The sequence below is a fragment of the Misgurnus anguillicaudatus genome, chromosome 20 (assembly GCF_027580225.2).
Source record: "Misgurnus anguillicaudatus chromosome 20, ASM2758022v2, whole genome shotgun sequence".
In the NCBI taxonomy this organism is placed as follows: Eukaryota; Metazoa; Chordata; class Actinopteri; order Cypriniformes; family Cobitidae; genus Misgurnus; species Misgurnus anguillicaudatus.
In genome coordinates, this window is record NC_073356.2 from 6,659,525 (window position 1) to 6,673,072 (window position 13,548).

General features: G+C 46.6%; 1 protein-coding gene and 27 non-coding genes across 28 annotated transcripts in view; 5 read left to right on the forward strand and 23 right to left on the reverse strand.

Moving 5' to 3' along the window:
• Positions 1-13,548, reverse strand: part of LOC129454677 (uncharacterized) — a 161,903-nt gene that overhangs the window by 127,197 nt on the left and 21,158 nt on the right. The window lies entirely within an intron of this gene.
• Positions 348-419, reverse strand: trnap-agg (transfer RNA proline (anticodon AGG)). The gene has a single exon. It is a non-coding gene; the product is annotated as a tRNA-Pro (tRNA).
• Positions 514-586, forward strand: trnaa-agc (transfer RNA alanine (anticodon AGC)). Its single transcript has one exon. It is a non-coding gene; the product is annotated as a tRNA-Ala (tRNA).
• On the reverse strand, positions 1,149-1,220 carry trnaq-cug (transfer RNA glutamine (anticodon CUG)). The gene has a single exon. It is a non-coding gene; the product is annotated as a tRNA-Gln (tRNA).
• Positions 1,316-1,388, reverse strand: trnaf-gaa (transfer RNA phenylalanine (anticodon GAA)). The gene has a single exon. It is a non-coding gene; the product is annotated as a tRNA-Phe (tRNA).
• Positions 1,469-1,542, reverse strand: trnai-aau (transfer RNA isoleucine (anticodon AAU)). Its single transcript has one exon. It is a non-coding gene; the product is annotated as a tRNA-Ile (tRNA).
• On the reverse strand, positions 3,259-3,330 carry trnap-agg (transfer RNA proline (anticodon AGG)). The gene has a single exon. It is a non-coding gene; the product is annotated as a tRNA-Pro (tRNA).
• trnaa-agc (transfer RNA alanine (anticodon AGC)) lies at positions 3,425-3,497 on the forward strand. Its single transcript has one exon. It is a non-coding gene; the product is annotated as a tRNA-Ala (tRNA).
• Positions 4,060-4,131, reverse strand: trnaq-cug (transfer RNA glutamine (anticodon CUG)). The gene has a single exon. It is a non-coding gene; the product is annotated as a tRNA-Gln (tRNA).
• Positions 4,227-4,299, reverse strand: trnaf-gaa (transfer RNA phenylalanine (anticodon GAA)). The gene has a single exon. It is a non-coding gene; the product is annotated as a tRNA-Phe (tRNA).
• trnai-aau (transfer RNA isoleucine (anticodon AAU)) lies at positions 4,380-4,453 on the reverse strand. Its single transcript has one exon. It is a non-coding gene; the product is annotated as a tRNA-Ile (tRNA).
• On the reverse strand, positions 4,532-4,603 carry trnap-ugg (transfer RNA proline (anticodon UGG)). Its single transcript has one exon. It is a non-coding gene; the product is annotated as a tRNA-Pro (tRNA).
• Positions 5,949-6,020, reverse strand: trnap-ugg (transfer RNA proline (anticodon UGG)). The gene has a single exon. It is a non-coding gene; the product is annotated as a tRNA-Pro (tRNA).
• On the forward strand, positions 6,115-6,187 carry trnaa-agc (transfer RNA alanine (anticodon AGC)). The gene has a single exon. It is a non-coding gene; the product is annotated as a tRNA-Ala (tRNA).
• Positions 6,750-6,821, reverse strand: trnaq-cug (transfer RNA glutamine (anticodon CUG)). Its single transcript has one exon. It is a non-coding gene; the product is annotated as a tRNA-Gln (tRNA).
• trnaf-gaa (transfer RNA phenylalanine (anticodon GAA)) lies at positions 6,917-6,989 on the reverse strand. Its single transcript has one exon. It is a non-coding gene; the product is annotated as a tRNA-Phe (tRNA).
• Positions 7,070-7,143, reverse strand: trnai-aau (transfer RNA isoleucine (anticodon AAU)). The gene has a single exon. It is a non-coding gene; the product is annotated as a tRNA-Ile (tRNA).
• On the reverse strand, positions 8,860-8,931 carry trnap-agg (transfer RNA proline (anticodon AGG)). The gene has a single exon. It is a non-coding gene; the product is annotated as a tRNA-Pro (tRNA).
• trnaa-agc (transfer RNA alanine (anticodon AGC)) lies at positions 9,026-9,098 on the forward strand. The gene has a single exon. It is a non-coding gene; the product is annotated as a tRNA-Ala (tRNA).
• trnaq-cug (transfer RNA glutamine (anticodon CUG)) lies at positions 9,662-9,733 on the reverse strand. The gene has a single exon. It is a non-coding gene; the product is annotated as a tRNA-Gln (tRNA).
• trnaf-gaa (transfer RNA phenylalanine (anticodon GAA)) lies at positions 9,829-9,901 on the reverse strand. Its single transcript has one exon. It is a non-coding gene; the product is annotated as a tRNA-Phe (tRNA).
• On the reverse strand, positions 9,982-10,055 carry trnai-aau (transfer RNA isoleucine (anticodon AAU)). The gene has a single exon. It is a non-coding gene; the product is annotated as a tRNA-Ile (tRNA).
• On the reverse strand, positions 11,772-11,843 carry trnap-agg (transfer RNA proline (anticodon AGG)). The gene has a single exon. It is a non-coding gene; the product is annotated as a tRNA-Pro (tRNA).
• Positions 11,938-12,010, forward strand: trnaa-agc (transfer RNA alanine (anticodon AGC)). The gene has a single exon. It is a non-coding gene; the product is annotated as a tRNA-Ala (tRNA).
• trnaq-cug (transfer RNA glutamine (anticodon CUG)) lies at positions 12,573-12,644 on the reverse strand. Its single transcript has one exon. It is a non-coding gene; the product is annotated as a tRNA-Gln (tRNA).
• Positions 12,740-12,812, reverse strand: trnaf-gaa (transfer RNA phenylalanine (anticodon GAA)). The gene has a single exon. It is a non-coding gene; the product is annotated as a tRNA-Phe (tRNA).
• Positions 12,893-12,966, reverse strand: trnai-aau (transfer RNA isoleucine (anticodon AAU)). Its single transcript has one exon. It is a non-coding gene; the product is annotated as a tRNA-Ile (tRNA).
• Positions 13,045-13,116, reverse strand: trnap-ugg (transfer RNA proline (anticodon UGG)). The gene has a single exon. It is a non-coding gene; the product is annotated as a tRNA-Pro (tRNA).

Below are 13,548 nucleotides of genomic sequence, written 5' to 3' on the forward strand. Positions count from 1 at the left end.
CCCAGTGGCCAGGATGATGTGCCTTTCCCGGCCAGGAGGGAGTAGGACAAATAGCCTGGGTCATTTTTCAGGTTGAGTCAATTGTGTTGTTTGAAATCAACTCATCGCTTGTTAAAACAGCAAGCCCTCCGGTAGAAAGCTTAAAGGGTAGGGGGATCGTCTAGGGGTTAACAAACAAAAGACGACCTCGGACACGGTTTCGACCTGACAAGACCAAAGGCGGAGGTGTCGCTGAGAGTCCCTGACGTCCTTTGCGGGTTTCTCGTTGACATTCCATTCCTTTCCTGCCAATATTGCCATACACAGGGGCGTTGTGGGTTAAAGCTCCGAGGGACGAGTCTAAAGAGGGGCTCGTCCGGGATTTGAACCCGGGACCTCTCGCACCCTAAGCGAGAATCATACCCCTAGACCAACGAGCCACTCAAAGCGTGCCACCCCGCCCCCCTGGGAAACATTTTCCCACCACATAGCAGCCAGCTTCCAACAAGCCAAAGCATTCACAAGACAGAGGTAGGGGAATTAGCTCAAATGGTAGAGCGCTCGCTTAGCATGCGAGAGGTAGCGGGATCGATGCCCGCATTCTCCACGTGATTGTGGTTTGTTGTTAATTGCTCTGATGTCACAGACCGGAAGCGTGAAGCTTCACATTGGGTCCACACATGAACGTCTCCGATACAGATGTTTTTTCACAAAGCAACATGGAGCAGGAGCTTAACACTCCAAGAGCATTTTGTTGCCATTTAAAATTGGAATCATTTTCTTTCAATGTTCATTTGTCTTCGTGTCATTTCTGGTAAGTCTTTTTAATGCATTTCATTGTCAGATTGTACACAAGAGCTGTGTGTTTCCTTTGGCCTGTACACATGAGCTGTGTGTTTCCTTTGTCCTAAACGTCAATGCATTTTTCATTTATTCTATGTTTTCGTACATGTTTAATTTGCTTCATTGTAATGTCCTTGTGTTTGCTGCAATTTTGCGACTTGTGAGTTGTTGGCCCACCGCCAGGGTGATCAGAAAAAGTGCTCAATGTTGCTTGAACTAACTCATTTTTGTCTAGAGCCTGAGTGCTCTGGTAAAAAGGCTTAAAGGGCAGGGGGATTGTTTTGGGGTAACAAACGCTGTTCCCTTGGATACCCAAAAACTCTTACAGGTCCCACCGAGATTTGAACTCGGATCGCTGGATTCAGAGTCCAGAGTGCTAACCATTACACCATGGAACCACTCTTTCGTTAGCGCCTGACCCACTGGGTCACGGAGAAAAGGACACTCGGATAGGGAGCTTCAGTTAAACAAACTCCCAAAAGGCAGCCATCAATGCCGAAACCCGGGATCGAACCAGGGACCTTTAGATCTTCAGTCTAACGCTCTCCCAACTGAGCTATTTCGGCCACAAAGATGCTCCCAGCAGGAATTTTCATCACAAATCACAGCAATATAGCAGTCGGCAAAAGGAGGCATAGAGAAACCTTGGCCCGTACGGGGATCGAACCCGCGACCTTGGCGTTATTAGCACCACGCTCTAACCAACTGAGCTAACCGGCCACGGAACAGCTCCTGTCTCTGCCAAGACTGACATGAATGTTCCACAGTGTAGCAGCATCAAGAAGCAAAGCTAAACAAGGGCTCGTCCGGGATTTGAACCCGGGACCTCTCGCACCCAAAGCGAGAATCATACCCCTAGACCAGTGTTTTCCAATCCTGGTCCTCGGGCACCCCCTCCCAGAAAGTTTTAGATGTCTACTTATTTAAAACACCTGACTCGACTCATTAGCCTCCTTCCAAAATGGTAAACATGTCTCCTTAACAAGCTGATGAGTTAAATCAGGTGTGTTAAATAAAGAAACATCTAAAACTTTCTGGGAGGGGGTGCCCGAGGACCAGGATTGGGAAACACTGCCCTAGACCAACGAGCCAAGCCGTGCTGTCTTTTTGCCGTGCCACTGGGAAACATGTGACCACAACACAGTCACCAGCTTCCTCAAGCAGTTCCTTGGGCTAGGCCTGTTTGGTCCTGCTCCTCTGTTTAGCCACAATGAGCCCTAGTGTTGGGCTGGTGTCAAAATAAGCACTTATCGATATAAGTACATGCTTATTGCTTAATATTTGAAATGGTGTGAGAGAACTCGACTGGTCTGCATAAATCTCGGACCTGAACCCAGCTGAACACCTTTGTTATGGATTACAGGGTCTGAGCAAAACACTCATCACCCAAACCCATCAATGATTTGTTCACAGGGTCACAGTCATTTCAGCACAGAAAAAGTCCTTTGCAAAACTGTTGCAACATAGATGGAAACAAAATTATTTGACATGGTCTGTAAGGTATAGCATTAATATTTGTTTTGATTGGAGAAACTGGAATAGATAAATATGTTCATTTATTTTTAATCTATGGCTATATTCATGGCGAGAACTGGTTTTTGGCAAAGTCAGAAATGCAGGTTACGTGAATTGGAGATGTCAAATTGCCCTTCCCTCGGTTTGTGTGTGTGTGTGTGTATAGATCAACGTGTCTGTTGTTTTTGGACTGTTTAAGGAAACCAAATAACGCAGTGCCCAGAGTAATTCCATGCTGACTGAAGGAGAACATGTACACCCCAAACAGAGAGGCCTCCTGACCCAGCCAGGGCTTGAACAGGGGACCTTCTTGCTGTGAGGCAGCTGTGCTCTGTTTGGGGTGGCAACTGTGTCGGCCCAAACACCTTTATTAAAAGGGGCATCCCAACACTTAGTGTAGTTTTAACGTCAAGTAACATCTTAGAAGCCATGTCCTTATCGCATTTTCCAAGTGTTGATCTTAGATTTTAAGAGAAAATTCTGATAAATCATCCGGTAACTAAATTGGACACCATGCATCACTAGCCTGGTTGTATATTTAAGTATCATAGCTCCAGGCACCTCAGGGTACCTACCCAGTGGCCAGGATGATGTGCCTTTCCCGGCCAGGAGGGAGTAGGACAAATAGCCTGGGTCATTTTTCAGGTTGAGTCAATTGTGTTGTTTGAAATCAACTCATCGCTTGTTAAAACAGCAAGCCCTCCGGTAGAAAGCTTAAAGGGTAGGGGGATCGTCTAGGGGTTAACAAACAAAAGACGACCTCGGACACGGTTTCGACCTGACAAGACCAAAGGCGGAGGTGTCGCTGAGAGTCCCTGACGTCCTTTGCGGGTTTCTCGTTGACATTCCATTCCTTTCCTGCCAATATTGCCATACACAGGGGCGTTGTGGGTTAAAGCTCCGAGGGACGAGTCTAAAGAGGGGCTCGTCCGGGATTTGAACCCGGGACCTCTCGCACCCTAAGCGAGAATCATACCCCTAGACCAACGAGCCACTCAAAGCGTGCCACCCCGCCCCCCTGGGAAACATTTTCCCACCACATAGCAGCCAGCTTCCAACAAGCCAAAGCATTCACAAGACAGAGGTAGGGGAATTAGCTCAAATGGTAGAGTGCTCGCTTAGCATGCGAGAGGTAGCGGGATCGATGCCCGCATTCTCCACGTGATTGTGGTTTGTTGTTAATTGCTCTGATGTCACAGACCGGAAGCGTGAAGCTTCACATTGGGTCCACACATGAACGTCTCCGATACAGATGTTTTTTCACAAAGCAACATGGAGCAGGAGCTTAACACTCCAAGAGCATTTTGTTGCCATTTAAAATTGGAATCATTTTCTTTCAATGTTCATTTGTCTTCGTGTCATTTCTGGTAAGTCTTTTTAATGCATTTCATTGTCAGATTGTACACAAGAGCTGTGTGTTTCCTTTGGCCTGTACACATGAGCTGTGTGTTTCCTTTGTCCTAAACGTCAATGCATTTTTCATTTATTCTATGTTTTCGTACATGTTTAATTTGCTTCATTGTAATGTCCTTGTGTTTGCTGCAATTTTGCGACTTGTGAGTTGTTGGCCCACCGCCAGGGTGATCAGAAAAAGTGCTCAATGTTGCTTGAACTAACTCATTTTTGTCTAGAGCCTGAGTGCTCTGGTAAAAAGGCTTAAAGGGCAGGGGGATTGTTTTGGGGTAACAAACGCTGTTCCCTTGGATACCCAAAAACTCTTACAGGTCCCACCGAGATTTGAACTCGGATCGCTGGATTCAGAGTCCAGAGTGCTAACCATTACACCATGGAACCACTCTTTCGTTAGCGCCTGACCCACTGGGTCACGGAGAAAAGGACACTCGGATAGGGAGCTTCAGTTAAACAAACTCTCAAAAGGCTGCCATCAATGCCGAAACCCGGGATCGAACCAGGGACCTTTAGATCTTCAGTCTAACGCTCTCCCAACTGAGCTATTTCGGCCACAAAGATGCTCGCAGCAGGAATTTTCATCACAAATCACAGCAATATAGCAGTCGGCAAAAGGAGGCAAAGAGAAACCTTGGCCCGTACGGGGATCGAACCCGCGACCTTGGCGTTATTAGCACCACGCTCTAACCAACTGAGCTAACCGGCCACGGAACAGCTCCTGTCTCTGCCAAGACTGACATGAATGTTCCACAGTGTAGCAGCATCAAGAAGCAAAGCTAAACAAGGGCTCGTCCGGGATTTGAACCCGGGACCTCTCGCACCCAAAGCGAGAATCATACCCCTAGACCAACGAGCCAAGCCGTGCTGTCTTTTTGCCGTGCCACTGGGAAACATGTGACCACAACACAGTCACCAGCTTCCTCAAGCAGTTCCTTGGGCTGGGCCTGTTTGGTCCTGCTCCTCTGTTTAGCCACAATGAGCCCTAGTGTTGGGCTGGTGTCAAAATAAGCACTTATCGATATAAGTACATGCTTATTGCTTAATATTTGAAATGGTGTGAGAGAACTCGACTGGTCTGCATAAATCTCGGACCTGAACCCAGCTGAACACCTTTGTTATGGATTACAGGGTCTGAGCAAAACACTCATCACCCAAACCCATCAATGATTTGTTCACAGGGTCACAGTCATTTCAGCACAGAAAAAGTCCTTTGCAAAACTGTTGCAACATAGATGGAAACAAAATTATTTGACATGGTCTGTAAGGTATAGCATTAATATTTGTTTTGATTGGAGAAACTGGAATAGATAAATATGTTCATTTATTTTTAATCTATGGCTATATTCATGGCGAGAACTGGTTTTTGGCAAAGTCAGAAATGCAGGTTACGTGAATTGGAGATGTCAAATTGCCCTTCCCTCGGTTTGTGTGTGTGTGTGTGTATAGATCAACGTGTCTGTTGTTTTTGGACTGTTTAAGGAAACCAAATAACGCAGTGCCCAGAGTAATTCCATGCTGACTGAAGGAGAACATGTACACCCCAAACAGAGAGGCCTCCTGACCCAGCCAGGGCTTGAACAGGGGACCTTCTTGCTGTGAGGCAGCTGTGCTCTGTTTGGGGTGGCAACTGTGTCGGCCCAAACACCTTTATTAAAAGGGGCATCCCAACACTTAGTGTAGTTTTAACGTCAAGTAACATCTTAGAAGCCATGTCCTTATCGCATTTTCCAAGTGTTGATCTTAGATTTTAAGAGAAAATTCTGATAAATCATCCGGTAACTAAATTGGACACCATGCATCACTAGCCTGGTTGTATATTTAAGTATCATAGCTCCAGGCACCTCAGGGTACCTACCCAGTGGCCAGGATGATGTGCCTTTCCCGGCCAGGAGGGAGTAGGACAAATAGCCTGGGTCATTTTTCAGGTTGAGTCAATTGTGTTGTTTGAAATCAACTCATCGCTTGTTAAAACAGCAAGCCCTCCGGTAGAAAGCTTAAAGGGTAGGGGGATCGTCTAGGGGTTAACAAACAAAAGACGACCTCGGACACGGTTTCGACCTGACAAGACCAAAGGCGGAGGTGTCGCTGAGAGTCCCTGACGTCCTTTGCGGGTTTCTCGTTGACATTCCATTCCTTTCCTGCCAATATTGCCATACACAGGGGCGTTGTGGGTTAAAGCTCCGAGGGACGAGTCTAAAGAGGGGCTCGTCCGGGATTTGAACCCGGGACCTCTCGCAGCCAAAGCGAGAATCATACCCCTAGACCAACGAGCCACTCAAAGCGTGCCACCCCGCCCCCCTGGGAAACATTTTCCCACCACATAGCAGCCAGCTTCCAACAAGCCAAAGCATTCACAAGACAGAGGTAGGGGAATTAGCTCAAATGGTAGAGCGCTCGCTTAGCATGCGAGAGGTAGCGGGATCGATGCCCGCATTCTCCACGTGTTTGTGGTTTGTTGTTAATTGCTCTGATGTCACAGACCGGAAGCGTGAAGCTTCACATTGGGTCCACACATGAACGTCTCCGATACAGATGTTATTTCACAAAGCAACATGGAGCAGGAGCTTAACACTCCAAGAGCATTTTGTTGCCATTTAAAATTGGAATCATTTTCTTTCAATGTTCATTTGTCTTCGTGTCATTTCTGGTAAGTCTTTTTAATGCATTTCATTGTCAGATTGTACACAAGAGCTGTGTGTTTCCTTTGGCCTGTACACATGAGCTGTGTGTTTCCTTTGTCCTAAACGTCAATGCATTTTTCATTTATTCTATGTTTTCGTACATGTTTAATTTGCTTCATTGTAATGTCCTTGTGTTTGCTGCAATTTTGCGACTTGTGAGTTGTTGGCCCACCGCCAGGGTGATCAGAAAAAGTGCTCAATGTTGCTTGAACTAACTCATTTTTGTCTTGAGCCTGAGTGCTCTGGTAAAAAGGCTTAAAGGGCAGGGGGATTGTTTTGGGGTAACAAACGCTGTTCCCTTGGATACCCAAATACTCTTACAGGTCCCACCGAGATTTGAACTCGGATCGCTGGATTCAGAGTCCAGAGTGCTAACCATTACACCATGGAACCACACTTTCGTTAGCGCCTGACCCACTGGGTCACGGAGAAAAGGACACTCGGATAGGGAGCTTCAGTTAAACAAACTCTCAAAAGGCAGCCATCAATGCCGAAACCCGGGATCGAACCAGGGACCTTTAGATCTTCAGTCTAACGCTCTCCCAACTGAGCTATTTCGGCCACAAAGATGCTCCCAGCAGGAATTTTCATCACAAATCACAGCAATATAGCAGTCGGCAAAAGGAGGCATAGAGAAACCTTGGCCCGTACGGGGATCGAACCCGCGACCTTGGCGTTATTAGCACCACGCTCTAACCAACTGAGCTAACCGGCCACAGAACAGCTCCTGTCTCTGCCAAGACTGACATGAATGTTCCACAGTGTAGCAGCATCAAGAAGCAAAGCTAAACAAGGGCTCGTCCGGGATTTGAACCCGGGACCTCTCGCACCCAAAGCGAGAATCATACCCCTAGACCAGTGTTTTCCAATCCTGGTCCTCGGGCACCCCCTCCCAGAAAGTTTTAGATGTCTCCTTATTTAAAACACCTGACTCGACTCATTAGCCTCCTTCCAAAATGGTAAACATGTCTCCTTAACAAGCTGATGAGTTAAATCAGGTGTGTTAAATAAAGAAACATCTAAAACTTTCTGGGAGGGGGTGCCCGAGGACCAGGATTGGGAAACACTGCCCTAGACCAACGAGCCAAGCCGTGCTGTCTTTTTGCCGTGCCACTGGGAAACATGTGACCACAACACAGTCACCAGCTTCCTCAAGCAGTTCCTTGGGCTAGGCCTGTTTGGTCCTGCTCCTCTGTTTAGCCACAATGAGCCCTAGTGTTGGGCTGGTGTCAAAATAAGCACTTATCGATATAAGTACATGCTTATTGCTTAATATTTGAAATGGTGTGAGAGAACTCGACTGGTCTGCATAAATCTCGGACCTGAACCCAGCTGAACACCTTTGTTATGGATTACAGGGTCTGAGCAAAACACTCATCACCCAAACCCATCAATGATTTGTTCACAGGGTCACAGTCATTTCAGCACAGAAAAAGTCCTTTGCAAAACTGTTGCAACATAGATGGAAACAAAATTATTTGACATGGTCTGTAAGGTATAGCATTAATATTTGTTTTGATTGGAGAAACTGGAATAGATAAATATGTTCATTTATTTTTAATCTATGGCTATATTCATGGCGAGAACTGGTTTTTGGCAAAGTCAGAAATGCAGGTTACGTGAATTGGAGATGTCAAATTGCCCTTCCCTCGGTTTGTGTGTGTGTGTGTGTATAGATCAACGTGTCTGTTGTTTTTGGACTGTTTAAGGAAACCAAATAACGCAGTGCCCAGAGTAATTCCATGCTGACTGAAGGAGAACATGTACACCCCAAACAGAGAGGCCTCCTGACCCAGCCAGGGCTTGAACAGGGGACCTTCTTGCTGTGAGGCAGCTGTGCTCTGTTTGGGGTGGCAACTGTGTCGGCCCAAACACCTTTATTAAAAGGGGCATCCCAACACTTAGTGTAGTTTTAACGTCAAGTAACATCTTAGAAGCCATGTCCTTATCGCATTTTCCAAGTGTTGATCTTAGATTTTAAGAGAAAATTCTGATAAATCATCCGGTAACTAAATTGGACACCATGCATCACTAGCCTGGTTGTATATTTAAGTATCATAGCTCCAGGCACCTCAGGGTACCTACCCAGTGGCCAGGATGATGTGCCTTTCCCGGCCAGGAGGGAGTAGGACAAATAGCCTGGGTCATTTTTCAGGTTGAGTCAATTGTGTTGTTTGAAATCAACTCATCGCTTGTTAAAACAGCAAGCCCTCCGGTAGAAAGCTTAAAGGGTAGGGGGATCGTCTAGGGGTTAACAAACAAAAGACGACCTCGGACACGGTTTCGACCTGACAAGACCAAAGGCGGAGGTGTCGCTGAGAGTCCCTGACGTCCTTTGCGGGTTTCTCGTTGACATTCCATTCCTTTCCTGCCAATATTGCCATACACAGGGGCGTTGTGGGTTAAAGCTCCGAGGGACGAGTCTAAAGAGGGGCTCGTCCGGGATTTGAACCCGGGACCTCTCGCACCCTAAGCGAGAATCATACCCCTAGGCCAACGAGCCACTGAAAGCGTGCCACCCCGCCCCCCTGGGAAACATTTTCCCACCACATAGCAGCCAGCTTCCAACAAGCCAAAGCATTCACAAGACAGAGGTAGGGGAATTAGCTCAAATGGTAGAGCGCTCGCTTAGCATGCGAGAGGTAGCGGGATCGATGCCCGCATTCTCCACGTGATTGTGGTTTGTTGTTAATTGCTCTGATTGTCACAGACCGGAAGCGTGAAGCTTCACATTGGGTCCACACATGAACGTCTCCGATACAGATGTTTTTTCACAAAGCAACATGGAGCAGGAGCTTAACACTCCAAGAGCATTTTGTTGCCATTTAAAATTGGAATCATTTTCTTTCAATGTTCATTTGTCTTCGTGTCATTTCTGGTAAGTCTTTTTAATGCATTTCATTGTCAGATTGTACACAAGAGCTGTGTGTTTCCTTTGGCCTGTACACATGAGCTGTGTGTTTCCTTTGTCCTAAACGTCAATGCATTTTTCATTTATTCTATGTTTTCGTACATGTTTAATTTGCTTCATTGTAATGTCCTTGTGTTTGCTGCAATTTTGCGACTTGTGAGTTGTTGGCCCACCGCCAGGGTGATCAGAAAAAGTGCTCAATGTTGCTTGAACTAACTCATTTTTGTCTAGAGCCTGAGTGCTCTGGTAAAAAGGCTTAAAGGGCAGGGGGATTGTTTTGGGGTAACAAACGCTGTTCCCTTGGATACCCAAAAACTCTTACAGGTCCCACCGAGATTTGAACTCGGATCGCTGGATTCAGAGTCCAGAGTGCTAACCATTACACCATGGAACCACTCTTTCGTTAGCGCCTGACCCACTGGGTCACGGAGAAAAGGACACTCGGATAGGGAGCTTCAGTTAAACAAACTCCCAAAAGGCAGCCATCAATGCCGAAACCCGGGATCGAACCAGGGACCTTTAGATCTTCAGTCTAACGCTCTCCCAACTGAGCTATTTCGGCCACAAAGATGCTCCCAGCAGGAATTTTCATCACAAATCACAGCAATATAGCAGTCGGCAAAAGGAGGCATAGAGAAACCTTGGCCCGTACGGGGATCGAACCCGCGACCTTGGCGTTATTAGCACCACGCTCTAACCAACTGAGCTAACCGGCCACGGAACAGCTCCTGTCTCTGCCAAGACTGACATGAATGTTCCACAGTGTAGCAGCATCAAGAAGCAAAGCTAAACAAGGGCTCGTCCGGGATTTGAACCCGGGACCTCTCGCACCCAAAGCGAGAATCATACCCCTAGACCAGTGTTTTCCAATCCTGGTCCTCGGGCACCCCCTCCCAGAAAGTTTTAGATGTCTCCTTATTTAAAACACCTGACTCGACTCATTAGCCTCCTTCCAAAATGGTAAACATGTCTCCTTAACAAGCTGATGAGTTAAATCAGGTGTGTTAAATAAAGAAACATCTAAAACTTTCTGGGAGGGGGTGCCCGAGGACCAGGATTGGGAAACACTGCCCTAGACCAACGAGCCAAGCCGTGCTGTCTTTTTGCCGTGCCACTGGGAAACATGTGACCACAACACAGTCACCAGCTTCCTCAAGCAGTTCCTTGGGCTAGGCCTGTTTGGTCCTGCTCCTCTGTTTAGCCACAATGAGCCCTAGTGTTGGGCTGGTGTCAAAATAAGCACTTATCGATATAAGTACATGCTTATTGCTTAATATTTGAAATGGTGTGAGAGAACTCGACTGGTCTGCATAAATCTCGGACCTGAACCCAGCTGAACACCTTTGTTATGGATTACAGGGTCTGAGCAAAACACTCATCACCCAAACCCATCAATGATTTGTTCACAGGGTCACAGTCATTTCAGCACAGAAAAAGTCCTTTGCAAAACTGTTGCAACATAGATGGAAACAAAATTATTTGACATGGTCTGTAAGGTATAGCATTAATATTTGTTTTGATTGGAGAAACTGGAATAGATAAATATGTTCATTTATTTTTAATCTATGGCTATATTCATGGCGAGAACTGGTTTTTGGCAAAGTCAGAAATGCAGGTTACGTGAATTGGAGATGTCAAATTGCCCTTCCCTCGGTTTGTGTGTGTGTGTGTGTATAGATCAACGTGTCTGTTGTTTTTGGACTGTTTAAGGAAACCAAATAACGCAGTGCCCAGAGTAATTCCATGCTGACTGAAGGAGAACATGTACACCCCAAACAGAGAGGCCTCCTGACCCAGCCAGGGCTTGAACAGGGGACCTTCTTGCTGTGAGGCAGCTGTGCTCTGTTTGGGGTGGCAACTGTGTCGGCCCAAACACCTTTATTAAAAGGGGCATCCCAACACTTAGTGTAGTTTTAACGTCAAGTAACATCTTAGAAGCCATGTCCTTATCGCATTTTCCAAGTGTTGATCTTAGATTTTAAGAGAAAATTCTGATAAATCATCCGGTAACTAAATTGGACACCATGCATCACTAGCCTGGTTGTATATTTAAGTATCATAGCTCCAGGCACCTCAGGGTACCTACCCAGTGGCCAGGATGATGTGCCTTTCCCGGCCAGGAGGGAGTAGGACAAATAGCCTGGGTCATTTTTCAGGTTGAGTCAATTGTGTTGTTTGAAATCAACTCATCGCTTGTTAAAACAGCAAGCCCTCCGGTAGAAAGCTTAAAGGGTAGGGGGATCGTCTAGGGGTTAACAAACAAAAGACGACCTCGGACACGGTTTCGACCTGACAAGACCAAAGGCGGAGGTGTCGCTGAGAGTCCCTGACGTCCTTTGCGGGTTTCTCGTTGACATTCCATTCCTTTCCTGCCAATATTGCCATACACAGGGGCGTTGTGGGTTAAAGCTCCGAGGGACGAGTCTAAAGAGGGGCTCGTCCGGGATTTGAACCCGGGACCTCTCGCACCCTAAGCGAGAATCATACCCCTAGACCAACGAGCCACTCAAAGCGTGCCACCCCGCCCCCCTGGGAAACATTTTCCCACCACATAGCAGCCAGCTTCCAACAAGCCAAAGCATTCACAAGACAGAGGTAGGGGAATTAGCTCAAATGGTAGAGCGCTCGCTTAGCATGCGAGAGGTAGCGGGATCGATGCCCGCATTCTCCACGTGATTGTGGTTTGTTGTTAATTGCTCTGATGTCACAGACCGGAAGCGTGAAGCTTCACATTGGGTCCACACATGAACGTCTCCGATACAGATGTTTTTTCACAAAGCAACATGGAGCAGGAGCTTAACACTCCAAGAGCATTTTGTTGCCATTTAAAATTGGAATCATTTTCTTTCAATGTTCATTTGTCTTCGTGTCATTTCTGGTAAGTCTTTTTAATGCATTTCATTGTCAGATTGTACACAAGAGCTGTGTGTTTCCTTTGGCCTGTACACATGAGCTGTGTGTTTCCTTTGTCCTAAACGTCAATGCATTTTTCATTTATTCTATGTTTTCGTACATGTTTAATTTGCTTCATTGTAATGTCCTTGTGTTTGCTGCAATTTTGCGACTTGTGAGTTGTTGGCCCACCGCCAGGGTGATCAGAAAAAGTGCTCAATGTTGCTTGAACTAACTCATTTTTGTCTAGAGCCTGAGTGCTCTGGTAAAAAGGCTTAAAGGGCAGGGGGATTGTTTTGGGGTAACAAACGCTGTTCCCTTGGATACCCAAAAACTCTTACAGGTCCCACCGAGATTTGAACTCGGATCGCTGGATTCAGAGTCCAGAGTGCTAACCATTACACCATGGAACCACTCTTTCGTTAGCGCCTGACCCACTGGGTCACGGAGAAAAGGACACTCGGATAGGGAGCTTCAGTTAAACAAACTCTCAAAAGGCTGCCATCAATGCCGAAACCCGGGATCGAACCAGGGACCTTTAGATCTTCAGTCTAACGCTCTCCCAACTGAGCTATTTCGGCCACAAAGATGCTCGCAGCAGGAATTTTCATCACAAATCACAGCAATATAGCAGTCGGCAAAAGGAGGCAAAGAGAAACCTTGGCCCGTACGGGGATCGAACCCGCGACCTTGGCGTTATTAGCACCACGCTCTAACCAACTGAGCTAACCGGCCACGGAACAGCTCCTGTCTCTGCCAAGACTGACATGAATGTTCCACAGTGTAGCAGCATCAAGAAGCAAAGCTAAACAAGGGCTCGTCCGGGATTTGAACCCGGGACCTCTCACACCCACAGCGAGAATCATACCCCTAGACCAACGAGCCAAGCCGTGCTGTCTTTTTGCCGTGCCACTGGGAAACATGTGACCACAACACAGTCACCAGCTTCCTCAAGCAGTTCCTTGGGCTGGGCCTGTTTGGTCCTGCTCCTCTGTTTAGCCACAATGAGCCCTAGTGTTGGGCTGGTGTCAAAATAAGCACTTATCGATATAAGTACATGCTTATTGCTTAATATTTGAAATGGTGTGAGAGAACTCGACTGGTCTGCATAAATCTCGGACCTGAACCCAGCTGAACACCTTTGTTATGGATTACAGGGTCTGAGCAAAACACTCATCACCCAAACCCATCAATGATTTGTTCACAGGGTCACAGTCATTTCAGCACAGAAAAAGTCCTTTGCAAAACTGTTGCAACATAGATGGAAACAAAATTATTTGACATGGTCTGTAAGGTATAGCATTAATATTTGTTTTG